The sequence below is a fragment of the Myxine glutinosa genome, chromosome 1 (genome assembly GCF_964187855.1).
Source record: "Myxine glutinosa chromosome 1, kmMyxGlut1.1, whole genome shotgun sequence".
Lineage (NCBI taxonomy): Eukaryota > Metazoa > Chordata > Myxini > Myxiniformes > Myxinidae > Myxine > Myxine glutinosa.
This window is the reverse complement of record NC_136261.1, coordinates 46,525,805-46,539,894: the sequence shown is the minus strand read 5'-3', so window position 1 is coordinate 46,539,894 and position 14,090 is coordinate 46,525,805.

The window sequence follows — 14,090 nt, the reverse complement described above, 5'->3', positions numbered from 1 at the left end:
GTCACAAAGGTCAAATTTTCAAAGTTGTCGGAATCGAACCGAATTTTCGGTATTGTGCAGCTAACTAACCTCATAACTGATTATACATTATTTTCTATCTCATTTCAAGGTCAGTAACCTTCGTTTTGACATTTCCAGGCCAGCACCACACACAATTACGTACAGCTGGCTCTTAAATGCCTGCGCACGCAGCGCATTGGGGCCCTTTCTAAATAGGCATGTACACTGCATGTCAGGGGCCGACACCTGCCACATGGGCCCCCTACCCCCCAGTCCGTCCTGTTTCGGTTATAGTCCGTCCTTTGTCATTGAATACCGCTCGCTCGTGAACCATCGTCGTCTCCTGACTTGTTTGAATTTTGAGAACACAACTTTTATTCGTGTTTTTCTATTTCAATGCAAACTGTAAGTAATACTTCTGGTTATATCTCCAATATTCCTTCAAAAGATGAAAAATACATTTCTTTTACAAAATCAAATCCTATTCATAAAACTCATCTTCGATTTTTAGATTATTTTTAATTTATGGCATATTCTCTATCAGGTTTAGCTAAAATTTTAACATATTGTCCTGTGGATGACTCTATTAAGACAGAGCGTCCACGGATGGCTAAACGAGCTTACTTTGAGGCGTTTCCAATTGATGGCAGATGATACACGAGGAGGGGAGGGCAGGAGGGGTTGGGGGAGAATGCCGACTTACCTGGGTGGCCTCGACGATGTCTTCACCCTTTCAAAAGAACTCACAGAAACGGCATTTATGTGCAAAAATCAACCGCGGCTTTATTGCCGGACTCCGAGAACAAAGAAACGCGCCGGTAAAAACTAAACTCCTATATCGGGACGTCTCCACACCTCACTACAAATACAAGACAAATGGAAAGGATAAATGAAAGAAAACGTTGTGTTTGTGGATGCGTCTTATCTCTGTCTGGACACAGTGTCCGTCAGGAATCGTTGGGTCCGAGCACGTCGCCCGACCCCAGCTCCGGTTGGCGCGAACCGCTCGGTCGTTGGCGCGAACACCGGCCTTGATGCATGGTTTGTCCCATGCCACAGCACTCGTCCACAGGCACCAGAACAACAGTGGAGGATGATTGTCGGCGCTCAACAGGCAAAGGTACACACGGGAACGAGAAGGCAAGAAGGGAAGAGAGAAGAGAGAAGAGAGAAGAGAGAAGAGAGAAGAGAGAAAAGAGAAGAGAGAAGAGAGAAGAGAGAAGAGAGAAGAGAGAAGAGAGAAGAGAGAAGAGAGAAGAGAGAAGAGAGAAGAGAGAAGAGAGAAGAGAGAAGAGAGAGGTCCGGGCAAGAAGAATCCAAAAACGAGAAGAAGGAAATGTCGGCCAGCGATTGGTTTTACTGGCCATCTCCTGACGTCAGCTCTCCTCCTCCCCACCCCCCAACCAGTGCGTCGCTTCTTCATAGTTTTTCGCGCCCTCTTTACGGCACCGGCGCTTCTCCTCCAATCAGTGCGTTGCTTCTTGTGGTTCTTTCGCGCCCTCCTCACTGAATGGCCATGGTGTCATCGGTCGGTAGCAAATCAGTGTGGCACATCCTTCACCTTCCTTATTCTCCTGACCTGAACTGGTTGTTACTCGCCCCTCCCCTGGCCAATCACGAGTTCTCCTGTGCGTGGCTCCCGGCCTGCCTGTTCGATGTTTGCCTGCCATGCCGCCTTAGTGTGCGGTCGCTTCCGGTCTGTTTTCCGTAAGTTATTGTGGCAGAAGGGGGGGGGGGGGGGGAGTTAATTAATGTGGTGCGCTATTGGACCAAACTAATGTATATGAGTGCATTGCCATACGGGACACCGGAATGATCACAGAGGGAACGACGTACAATGGAATCTTATCCTTATGCCCTAATTCTAGTTACAAAGCCCCACCCCCTCATGGCGGGGACACAGATACGCAGCTTACCCCGACAAACCGGGCTAGACAGGTCCCTGACTTACTTACATCGAGATGGTTCTTCTTATTCACAACCTCAGAGCACCCACCTATGCAGATCTACCTGAATCTATATATCCCCCTACCCAAAATTCATAACAATATTTTCCAACTGTATACAAAGAGTTTAGTGATAAAAAGAATTTCCCAAAAGAAAGATTATTTTGAAAATTTAATGAAACTATTGTCATGTAAAGAAGACTTTTATGACAGATTGAACGATCATCATATTTCTAACAAAGCCTATGAACATGAACCAAGGTATGGGAGTTTTATTAACATGAAAAACATGGGAGAATATTACGAACTTTATTTACTAATGGACATTCGACTACTAACAGATACTTTTGAAGAAATTAGAAAAACCTGCTTAGATAAAAATTCTTAGAATATTGAGCCTGCTCCTTGAACACAGCATCAGGATTAGCTTGGAAATCAATTCAAAAGATGACACAACAAAATTCGATTTATCTTAATGTTTGAACTTGTTAAAAGTGGAGGCATTTCACAACTGCGATCAGAGATATGCAAAAGCAAAAAATACGTGTATATCTTAACGGATATGATGAAAATAATGAATTAAATTATCTTATTATGTTGACATAAACAACTTGTACAAACATGTGATATCTCAATGCTTAAGGATGAGTGGATTTAAATTGAGCAATTTAAAACAAATGGTGGATTCAGGGGTTGCCGATTGAGACGAGACATCTTGGAGGCGAGTGGACATAGTGTACCTCAATCCTATCCTACCAGCCTGTTGTCAATATGAGAAAAGCCAGGTGTTGGCTTAATGGCTAAACTGGCTAGCTTGTAAACTCAGGGTCCTACGTTTAAGCCCCTGTTGTGCCGTTGAATTAACACCATGTGGGTTGTCTCAGCCTGTCATCCTTGCTAGGTTGGCAAAATGAGTGCCAGCTGACTGGTAATGGGGAGTGGTTGGGCGTGGGGGGTTGTTGGCGTTGTCAAGGTTGAAAGTTGTCACACCTTCTATTATGGCTAATTCATTGAGGACTATCATTGAGATTTCTTTTTTGGTGGATGGGAATGCGAAGTCCTGGTAGTCCTGGTGTAATTAACTATTGATAGAATGGCCAGTCCATGAAACACTATTCATGATGACAAAACTGTCCTTTATTATTGCTAATTATTTGTTCTCCAACCAACAGCAACACCTTGACAAAACCATTACGATGTGCTATCCTGCGACCCCTGAAAGACGTCTCGGAGAGTGAATCAAGCAGGGCAAGGGTTAAAAATGGCACAAGTAGAAAAAGTATCATAGCTGAAGAAATGAATTATATTATTGTTTCAAAAACATTCACATGCCAATGAGTAAAACCTATCGATCTGTAATTACCGGTACCTGTTTTTTTTTCCATGAAACATCGTCGTTGGATTGAATCCTCTTTGGATACCCATAGTTCATGTTTCTTCAAGTGATTAAACTTAATGATCTAATTGTTTATAGTAATGCAAGTCAATATTCTAAAAATGATACATCAGAACACTCATCTTTGTGAAAGTGAGTACATTTGTGTGTTGAGATACAAGAGGAACAATGGATTTTTACTCTTGTGGGAAATTAAGTGTGGCTGAAGTGTTCTTGGTGTTTTTGTTGTGGTTGTTGTTGAAAAGCACTGGAAAGTTCTCTCGAACAAGCCCGCAACACAGAGACAACCAATCGATCAACCAGGAGCGACACAGATACCCCCCATATCCAGGATGGTGTACCACCACCTTCACGAAGTTAGGGCCATGACAGAGTTAGAGAGAAAGAGAAAGAGAAAGAGAAAGAGAAAGAGGAAGAGGATGTGTCATCCCCCATCCAAAGCCATGATATATTCTACACCCGTTAAATCACCCACACCCCAACAAAATGTTGCTTAAGTATCCTTCTACAAGTCAAGACCATGTATAAAGAATATATATATATATATATTCTTTACAATGCATTCACAAAGAATTCTGTATATATATATATATATATGTTGGAACCCATCTGTGGATCGGTCCCATCGGCCGATGGGTCTGACCCATCTGTGGATGCACGAGAAATGACAATGCAGACCCATCGACCGATGGGTCTGCGCCATCTGCGGATGTGTTGTTCACCTTGAAGGAATGTGTTGACAGAATGGTGCTCTTCAATCAGGTACACAGTCATTGGAATTACATGTGGTAGGAATTTAACAGAGATGAATTTAAAATGTTTTATTATCTATTTCTACCCATCTATTTATACATTTTGTCAATACATTTTGTAATTAACAGATACATGGCAGTTTTAGTAAAGCTTTACATCACATACTCAACATTCATACAAAACATTAGGTGTTCTTCTGATAATGGCGGAGGGGAATGTTAAATTCCTTTATATTAAATTAAATAAAATAAAATTTAAATTAAATAAAAAAATAAAATTTACATTTTAAAAATAAAAGTTAAATAAAACATTTAAAAATCATCTCTGTTAAATTCCTACCACATGTAATTCCAATGACTGTGTACCTGATTGAAGAGCACCATTCTGTCAACACATTCCTTCAAGGTGAACAACACATCCGCAGATGGCGCAGACCCATCGGCCGATGGGTCTACATTGTCATTTCTCGTGCATCCACAGATGGGTCAGACCCATCGGCCGATGGGACCGATCCACAGATGGGTTCCAACATATATATATATATATATATATATATATATATATATATATATATATATATATATATATATATATATATATAATATATATACAGATACTGAGCATATATATACTGAGCAGATATATATATATATATATATATATATATATATATATATATATATATATATATATATATATATATATATATATATATATATATATATATACTGAGCAATCGGGGGAGAAGGGCCTTGGTAAGAGAGGTGACCAAGAACCCGATGGTCACTCTGGCTGAGCTGCAGAGATCCTGTGTGGAGATGGGAGAAACTTCCAGAAGGACAACCATCACTGCAACACTCCACCGATGTGGGCTTTATGGCAGAGTGGCCAGACGGAAGCCTCTCCTCAGTGAAAGACACATGAAAGCCCGGTTGGAGTTTGCAAAAAAGCACCTAAAGGACTCTCAGACTGTGAGAAACAAGATTCTATGTGCTTTCAAGTTTCTCCCATCTCCACACAGGATCTCTGGAGCTCAGCCAGAGTGACCATCGGGTTCTTGGTCACCTCTCTTACCAAGGCCCTTCTCCCCCTATTGCTCAGTTTGGCCGGGCGGCCAGCTCTAGGAAGAGTCCTTGTTGTTCCAAACTTCTTCCATTAAAGAATTATGGAGGCCACTGTGCTCTTGGGAAACTTCAATGCAGCAGAGATATTTTTGTAGGCTTCCCCAGATCTGTGTCTCGAAACATTCCTGTCTCTGAGCTCTGCAGGCAGTTCCTTCGACCTCATGGCTTGGTTTTTGCTCTGATATGCATTGTCAGCTGTGAGACCTTAAATAGACAGGTGTGTGCGTTTCCAAATCATGTCCAATCAATTGAATTTACCACAGGTGGACTCCAATCAAGGTGTAGAAACATCTCAAAGATGATCAAGAGAAATGGGAGGCACCTGAGCTAAATTTCAAGTGTCATAGCAAAGGGTCTGAATACTTATGTAAATGTGATATTTCAGTTTTTTCTTTTTAATAAATTTGCAAAACTTTCTAAAATCCTGTTTTCTCTTTGTCATTATGGGGTATTGAGTGTAGATTGATGAGGGAAAAAATGTATTTAAACGATTGTGTTTATGTATGTATGTATGTGTGTATATATAATATGTACACTACCGGTCAAAAGCTTTAGAACACCTCAATTTTTCCAGTTTTCATTGAAATTTACGCAATTTATTGTCCAGTGAATGACCTGAAATGGTACAAAGGTAAGCAGTAAACTGCTCGAGGTTAAAAAAAAATGTTGAGGTTCGCAAAAACGGGAAAATAATGTAAATTGCACAGTTATATTGTTTAAAAAAAAGGCCTTCTTCAGGGAACAAGTAGTGGGTTAACAACTTACAGCTGTTCTGCAGCAATGTAAGTAAATTAAGCCTTGAAAGTTGATGCAAACAATTCCTACAGGTGTCCCAACCTCTGCTGATTACTTGATTACAAACCCCCTGTCTGTATAAAAGCAGTATTGGAACAGACTGTTATTACACCCTCTGAAGCATTATTTGGACAATATTGCACTGCAGGAAGTAGTATATTGGAAACTGGAGGAAACTCTGACAGGAAGAGGTCTGGCAGACCCAAAGCCACAACAAAATTAGAAGACAAGTTTCTGAGAGTCAACAGCTTGCGTGATAGGCGGCTCATAGGACAACAGCTTTAAGCACAGCTTAACACTGGTCGAAGTAAGCAAGGCTCAGTTTCAACTGTGAAGAGAAGACTTCGAGCTGCAGGTTTGACAGGTCGAGTGGCAGTAAGAAAGCCATTGCTAAGATGGCAAAATAAGTAAAAGAGGCTTGCCTGGGCCATGAAGCGCCGCCAGTGGACAACTGAAGACTGGAAGAAGGTCTTACGGACAGATGAATCAAAATTTGAAAGCTGGTTCATCACGCAGAATTTTTGTGCGCCGTCGAGTCGGTGAAAGGAAGGTTCCTCAGTGTGTGACACCAACTGTCAAATATGGAGGAGGAAGCATGATGGTCTGGAGCTCTTTTGCTGGATCCAGAGTCGGCGACTTGCACAGAGTGACTGGCACCCGAACCAAAAGGGCTACCACAGCATTTTGCAGCACCATGCAATACCCTCTGGTATATGCCGAGTTGGTCAGGGGTTCATCCTACAGCAAGATAATGACCCTAAACACACCTCCAGGCTATGTCAAAACCACCTTCGAGGAAAAGAACAAGACGGTAGGCTTCAAATCATGGAATGGCCAGCACAGTCTCCAGACTTAAACCCCATCGGGCTGGTTTGGGAAGAACTGGACAGAAGGGTGAAAGCAAAGCAACCTACAAGTGCAACACATTTGTGGGAACTTCTACAACAGTGTTGGGAAGAATTTCCCGAACAATATTTGATTTCCATTGTAGAAAGAATGCCACGAGTGTGTTCGGCGGTTATATTTGCAAAAGGGGGCTACTTTGCTGAGTCAAAAATTTAAATTAAATTTTGTTAAACAAAATGATTCTATGATTTCTTTTTTTTTTTATCTCCAAATGTTTATTTGTTCTGTGCTTAATTTCAGAGAACATTGAGACATTAAACTGCATAAATTTCAATAAAAACTGGAAAAATTGAGGTGTTCTGAAACTTTTGACCAGTAGTGTAGGTATGTATTTATATATATATATATATATATATTGTTGTGGTTTTGCAATAAAGAATCGCCCTCTAGTTAATTCATGAAAACATGAAGCCTACAGTAGTCAGTTATTTCTTATTAAATGTAAAGATTATCTCCCTTCCCATTGTGTAGTAATTAAAGCAAATATGCGTTGCGTTCCGTCGGATTTCAAACCTTCGTGTAGTTGAATGAAGACGTTGGTTCATGTGCAGGGAGGCGTGGCTAAAATAACAGCCCACGTGACCAACAAGCATCACTGCCTCATTTACACATCAGTTATTGCTTCAAGCTTCAACAAACACTTCACTGGTTACAACAGTACTTGATTATTCTTGTCGTGTAGCCACATACTGAGACTACAAATTAGCAGCAATGTTATAATATCGGTACATGATCATCAACTTCTTACAAACTGCATGAACATCGATATAATCATCTATATAACAGAGCATTCTATAATTATCTCCATTTGTCATTGGTTACTCTAAGTTGATAAAAAAGAAAAGTAGGAAAGACAACTGAAGCTGCAAGGAGTCCCTGAAATTATATAGGAGCTTCTTATACTCATGCAGAAATGAAATATAGGAGCTTCTAATACTTTTAGCTCGGCCTAGCTCGAGACAATAGACTGGAGGCAGTGATGTCGGTATTGTTATTTGATGGCAATACGGTTTGCTACTCTCGAAACCAACATCATCCCTATCTTGTTTCGGACCTTTTTTAGACTGTAGTTTGTCATCCTTACATTTCCTTTTTAATTTGGCTTTTTTTTCTTTTCTTTTTTGTATACTGAATCGAGGCTCGTGAAAGAGCTGACATTTACTTCACAAACAAATCAACCAGACAAACAAAAAATATACAAAGAGGGAGCGGAAGACAAGATGGGGAGAGAAGGGGAAGCACACAAACACTTGAGAGCACACAACATTTGAGAGCAGGGAGATGTGTGGGAGGGAGAGGGCTTGGGGGGAGGAGGCGTGGGAAGGGTGGGGGGGGGGGGGGGTGGGAGAAGTATAAAACACAAGGACACCAAGGACTTCCAGGACAGAAGTTGGTATTTCCAAAAAGTGGAATTGGGGTGAAATTAGCGGGGGTAGAAAAGATCAAGGTTTTGGATGGGGGAAGATAAGAGATGGTGGTGAACAGCTGTTTTAAAGAACTGGAGGGAGGAGTGGGATTGAAGAGAGTGAGGGAGTTTGTTCCAGAGGCAGGAGAAAAGAGGAGTGAAGGTGAGCAGAGAGTCTTGATTTTGGCAGTTTAACCATAAGAGGGTTGCAGGCAGATCTTGTGCGACCTGTAGGAATATTTGTGGGACAGAGCCCAGAGAGAGCTGGGGGGGCAAGGCCAATTAATTTTTTTATTCACTTGTTTCTGTAATTTCTTACAATGTGGAATAACACAATGGTGTATGGTACTCAGAGGATACCCAATCTTGGAGCAAAAGTGTCAAGATATCTTAGTCAGCAAAGTCAAACACTGCACATGTGTTCAAATATTGTCTTATGTAACCCTGACTGTATCTTGCAGCTCTGTCTTATTGCTCGTTTCTCAAAGAGTAATGTCTTCATCCTGCCTCAAGCTACACAATGACCTGCACTTAGAAACGGCCAAAATAGCGACTGTGGATTTACAGTTGAGAGAACAACATCAAAGTGATCATGCTGCAGCCTGATGTACATAGCCATCTACGTGACATTTTCATGCAAATTTTCGTCAACATGCATAGGGGAGTACCTTACCCAATCCATACTCTCGCTGTTGTACACATACACTGGGGTATTCAGCAAATGTGCGAGAGTAAGAATTTAGTTTTCTGTACCCCAAGTACCTGCACTGTCCATATGAGAAGCTCTTATGGAGGCTTCAACACTGGACACACCAGTGGAAAGTATGTCTCAATATCAGACATGTGTGTGTCAATTGCAGAATGCACAGCTCCGTGTTGTTGTTGCGAGCCAGTGATGATATGTGCAAATTTGCGAAATAAACAGTTACTGTCGCCTTTGATTTTTTGAAATCTGTGATGGTCTGGACATGTAAGAATCACATCTGGACCACCACAACTCATACCATTGGACCTGATGAAAACGAGATCGAGCATATTGCATGCTGAGCGCTGCCATTCCTCAGTGATGTAATAGTACCTATGATCAGGCCATTCCTGTATATTGGTTGTCTGGGGGTTACTGTTATTAACAGGTTTCTTTTTCTTGTCTGACTTTACAGCCAAATCACTTGGTCATTGGCATGTCCAAATATCATCTTCCCAACTCAAAAGGTGCCTGAGATAATGCCCATAAGAGAAAGGAAATGTAGAAGTACTTAATTAATCGCTAATAATTAAATAACTAATCAATTAATTGATTAATCAAAAAACTAAAAAATACAGTTGTTGACAAAGTACTTGCTCACTATTGTGCCGAAATTTCAGCTTCCTAGCTCAAAGGATGGCTGAAATATCACCCGGACAAACAAACAAACAAACAAGAAAACAAACAAGAAAACAAACAAACAACCGGAGTGAAAACTGAGTACTCCCTTTCAGCGCGCGTAATTGCCGTGCCCCCTTCGGGGCCGGCAGTGACGTTATGCAGCGCCTGGAGATGGTATATAGGCCTCAAGCTGAGGCCTGAAATAGTGCCAAAAAATGAGTTTCGTTCCGAACTCGTGGGACTACGATTTCTATGCATTGTTTTATTGTATACAACATGCCTGACCTTGTGTTAAAAGTTTAACTCTGAAATCCTGCCAGTTTCCGTGAACGACCACGTCAAACTAGGTCATGTAGAGTCAAAAAGGAGGATTTTTAGCTACGGTGCCGACTTTGCGGCGTGGTATCTCCGTCAGTACATATAATTCAGCCTAGGAATTTATGCTAGGCACAGACCTCCCATGGTTCTGTGGGCCTGTCAGTTTTGAAGGCTCTTACTTATGGACACATCATACAGTGGAAATGCAAAAAATGTACTTTTGTCGTATGTACCTACTGTAAAATTCAATGAATTTCTCTGAAATTAACCTAAAATATTTTCGAAACCATCAGAGATATCCTCTCGAAAATGGGTAAGCTTGGCATATGGAAGGGATACTGCTTATTGACGACGTTTCGTGGTTGTCTGGAAAACAACGGATGAAGGGGGTGACCCTAAAAATGTCTCCAGATGCATATGGGGACAACATGATGACCAGGGATAGCATAGTGAATGTAGAGTAGGGAAGCTTGGTATTATGGTCGGCGGTATGAATCCGATGAACACATGATAATCCATTGATACAATAAGTATCAATCCATAGATAACAAGCATTCTGAGTATTGCGCTGCAATACATGTCCCCTACCAAAGTTAAAAGTGCCATAACTTTGTCAAAAATGATCGAATATGCAAATTTATGCACAGTTGATGCTGGTTTTCAAACTTGATCTGAGGTATGCTGAGACACATGTGTGTCATGCCTCGCCTCGTTGATAAGCCCGCAAGGTCGCTCTGTGGAGCGGCCTGTACGTATTGCACCGCATGAATTATATAATTTCCAACTCACGGTCCGAGGTACAAGCGATTCAAGAGATATCCATTTAAAAAAAATATTTTCGTTTAATTAACGATATCTGCCAAACCACATGGCCTATCACAAATTCCAAAAGGGCATTTTAGTAGACTGACATGCTGAACAGATCTGTGATGTTTCCCCTCGATTTGATCAAAAATGAGGGAGGAGCTCGGTTTTAAAGGTTCATGCTTAAAAACGTCATAACTCTGAAACCATGTGATGGATGACGTCATGCTCGTTGACTTTTTTGTTCGTCATGGGTATGCAATTCTGCCTGCAAAGGTTGGCCTCGATCTGTTCAGCCGTTGGGTTTTTGTGTTTTCACGAAAAACAATATGGCGACCGAACCACGTGACCTGTGACGTCATAATTACCATTAAAATATTATACAGACCGAGTCCCCCCTACGGTGAAAATTTGATATCAATCGGTCCTATCATTGCAGAGAAAATCTTTTTTGAAGGAAATTAAAACTTAAAATGGCACTGAGTTAAGGATCATCAGAATTATCAGAATTCCCAAAGTTCAAAGTACCATAACTTTGTCAAAAATGATCGAAACGTCGTGAAGTTCGAACTTGATCTGTATCTTATCATGAGGAAACCATGTGCCAAGTTTGAAATCATTAGCATTAAGAGTTTAGAAAAAAAAGTCCGGAAAACTGTTCTTTGCGTGACGGACTGACGGACTGACAGACTGACGGACTGACAGACGGAGGGACGGCGTGCAAACCTATAGTCCCCTCCGGTGTACACCGGTTGGGGACAAATAATAAGGCACGCACCTGAAGTAAATCGCATGATAGTTTATTCACCGTCGTGTCAATACGCAAAGATACAGGCTTCGATGTATGCGAAAATTCTGAACGTACACGGGCTCAAGTAGCATTATTTACGTCAAAACATTACAAAGTGAATGGAAATTGCCATAAACTTAGAACATAAACTTAGAACTTAGATATTACATGACAAATTTGGTCAGTGCGCTTTCCCGTCTCATTCAATCCATAGGCAAAACATTCCACCCCCATTCCACCCCAACAGTTATTAGTCCCCTACCGGTGTACAGCGGAGGGGACTATAGGTTTGCACGCCGTCCGTCCGTCCGTCAGTCCGTCAGTCCGTCACGCAAAGAACAGTTTTCCGGACTTTTTTTTTCTAAACGCTGAATGCTAATGATTTCAAACTTGGCACATGGTTTCCTTATGATAAGTTACAGATCAAGTTCGAACTTCACGACGTTTCGATCATTTTTGACAAAGTTATGGCACTTTGAACTTTGGGAATTCTGATAATTCTGATGCTCCTTAACTCAGTGCCATTTTAAGTTTAAATTTCCTTTAAAAAAGATTTTCTCCGCAAAAATAGGACCGATTGAGATCAATTTTTCACCATATGAGGGAATCGGTCTGTAGAATATTTTAATGGTAATTATGACGTAACAGGTCGCGCGGTTCGGCTGCCATATTGTTTTTCGTGAAAACACGAAAACCCCTTTTTCTCTGCAACGGCTGAACAGATCGAGGCCAAACTTTGCAGGCAGAATCGCATACCCATGGCGAACAAAAAAGTCACCGAGCATGACGTCATGCGTCACATGGTTTCAGAGTTATGACGTTTTAAAGCATGAAACTTTAAAACCGAGCTCCTCCCTAATTTTTGATCTAATCGAGGGGAAACTTTACACATCTGTTCAGCATGTCAGTCTACTAAAATGTCTTTTTGGAATTTGCGGTAGGTGACATGGTTTGGCAGATATCGTTAATTAAAGGAAAATGTTTTTTAAAAAAGGATATCTCTTGAATCGCTAGTACCTCAGACCATGAGTTGGTAATTATATAATTCACACAGAGCCTGGCGTTGGCTTAGCGGTTAGGGTGCCGGCTTGGGATTCTAGGATCCTGGGTTCGAATCCCGGTCGATCGCTGAATTAACGCCAGGGGGGTTGACTCAGCCCTTCATCCTAACGAGGTCGGCAAATTGAGTACCAGCTTGCTGGGATGAATGATCACGGTGTGTACCCTGATTTAGAATAGGTACACCATATCCCTGTGTATTGTAAGAGTGTGGCCAATGGCTGTCGTCAGGAAGGGCATCCGGCCATAAAAACATTGCCTCAAACAGGGAACCATGATTGTCATGGGGCTTGCAAGGCTAACTCCCGCTCTAGCGGGGAAAATGGCCTTAAAACGATCATTCATTCATTCATTCACACAGTGCAATACGTGCAGGCTGCTCCACGGAGCGACCTTGCGGGCTTATCAACGAGGCGAGGCGTGACACACATGTGTCTCAGCATACCTCAGATCAAGTTTGAAACCAGCATCAACCGTGCATAAATTTGCATATTCGATCATTTTTGACAAAGTTATGGCACTTTGAACTTTGGTAGGGGACCTGTATTGCAGCGCAATACTCAGAATGCTTGTTCATCAAGATATTCATCCTTGTCGATGTCCACACCTCCATCCCCTTGTAAGCGCTGTTGTGTGATAGTCTCGGTGGAGTTCATGCAATTTTTACAACAACATAAATCGGTGCAAGACAAACCCGACTTACGAGAGGAGCACAGCATACCTTCGCAACGAGTTTTCAGACATTTGTAGCTTATTATTTCGAGAATACTCTCTGGAGCTGAGGGCTTCGTCATCTATTTGATGGAGAGTTCATCGTTTAATAATGTTCATCCGTGACCATCAGGGGACGGGGGATTGATCATTTGTTGCAGTGAGCGCCGAAAAACCGCAGCTTGGTACGAGGCCGCCTAGTGTGCTGAATTAAAGCATCCTTCGTTGGAGGCATGCTTTGTTCACATGGGGAGGGCGAGGCAAGACATCTCCGTGACAAGCTCCCCTCCCTTTTAAGACATAAATTCTCTGTAAAAGAGCTTCCACTTCTGACTGCTCCCCTTCCCCCTCTCCCCACCCTTCCCCCCTCCTTACCCCCTCACCTTCAACTCCCCCTCCCCTTTCCCCCCTCCCCCCTCCTTTCCCCCCCTCTCCTCCCCCCACCCCCTCCCCTCCCCTCCCCCTTCCCCCCTCCCCCCTCCCCCTCCCCTTCCTTCCCCTCCCCTCCCCTTTAAGATATAAATTATCCGTAAAAGAGCCTCCACTTCTGACTGCTCCCCTCCCCCCCCCCCCTCCCTTCCCCTTTAAGATATAAATTCTCTGTAAAAGAGCTTCCACTTCTGACTGCTCCCCTTCCCCCTCTCCCCACCCTTCCCCTCTCCTTCCCCCCTCCCCTTCAACTCCTCCTCCCCTTCCCCCCCTCTTCTTTCCCTTTCC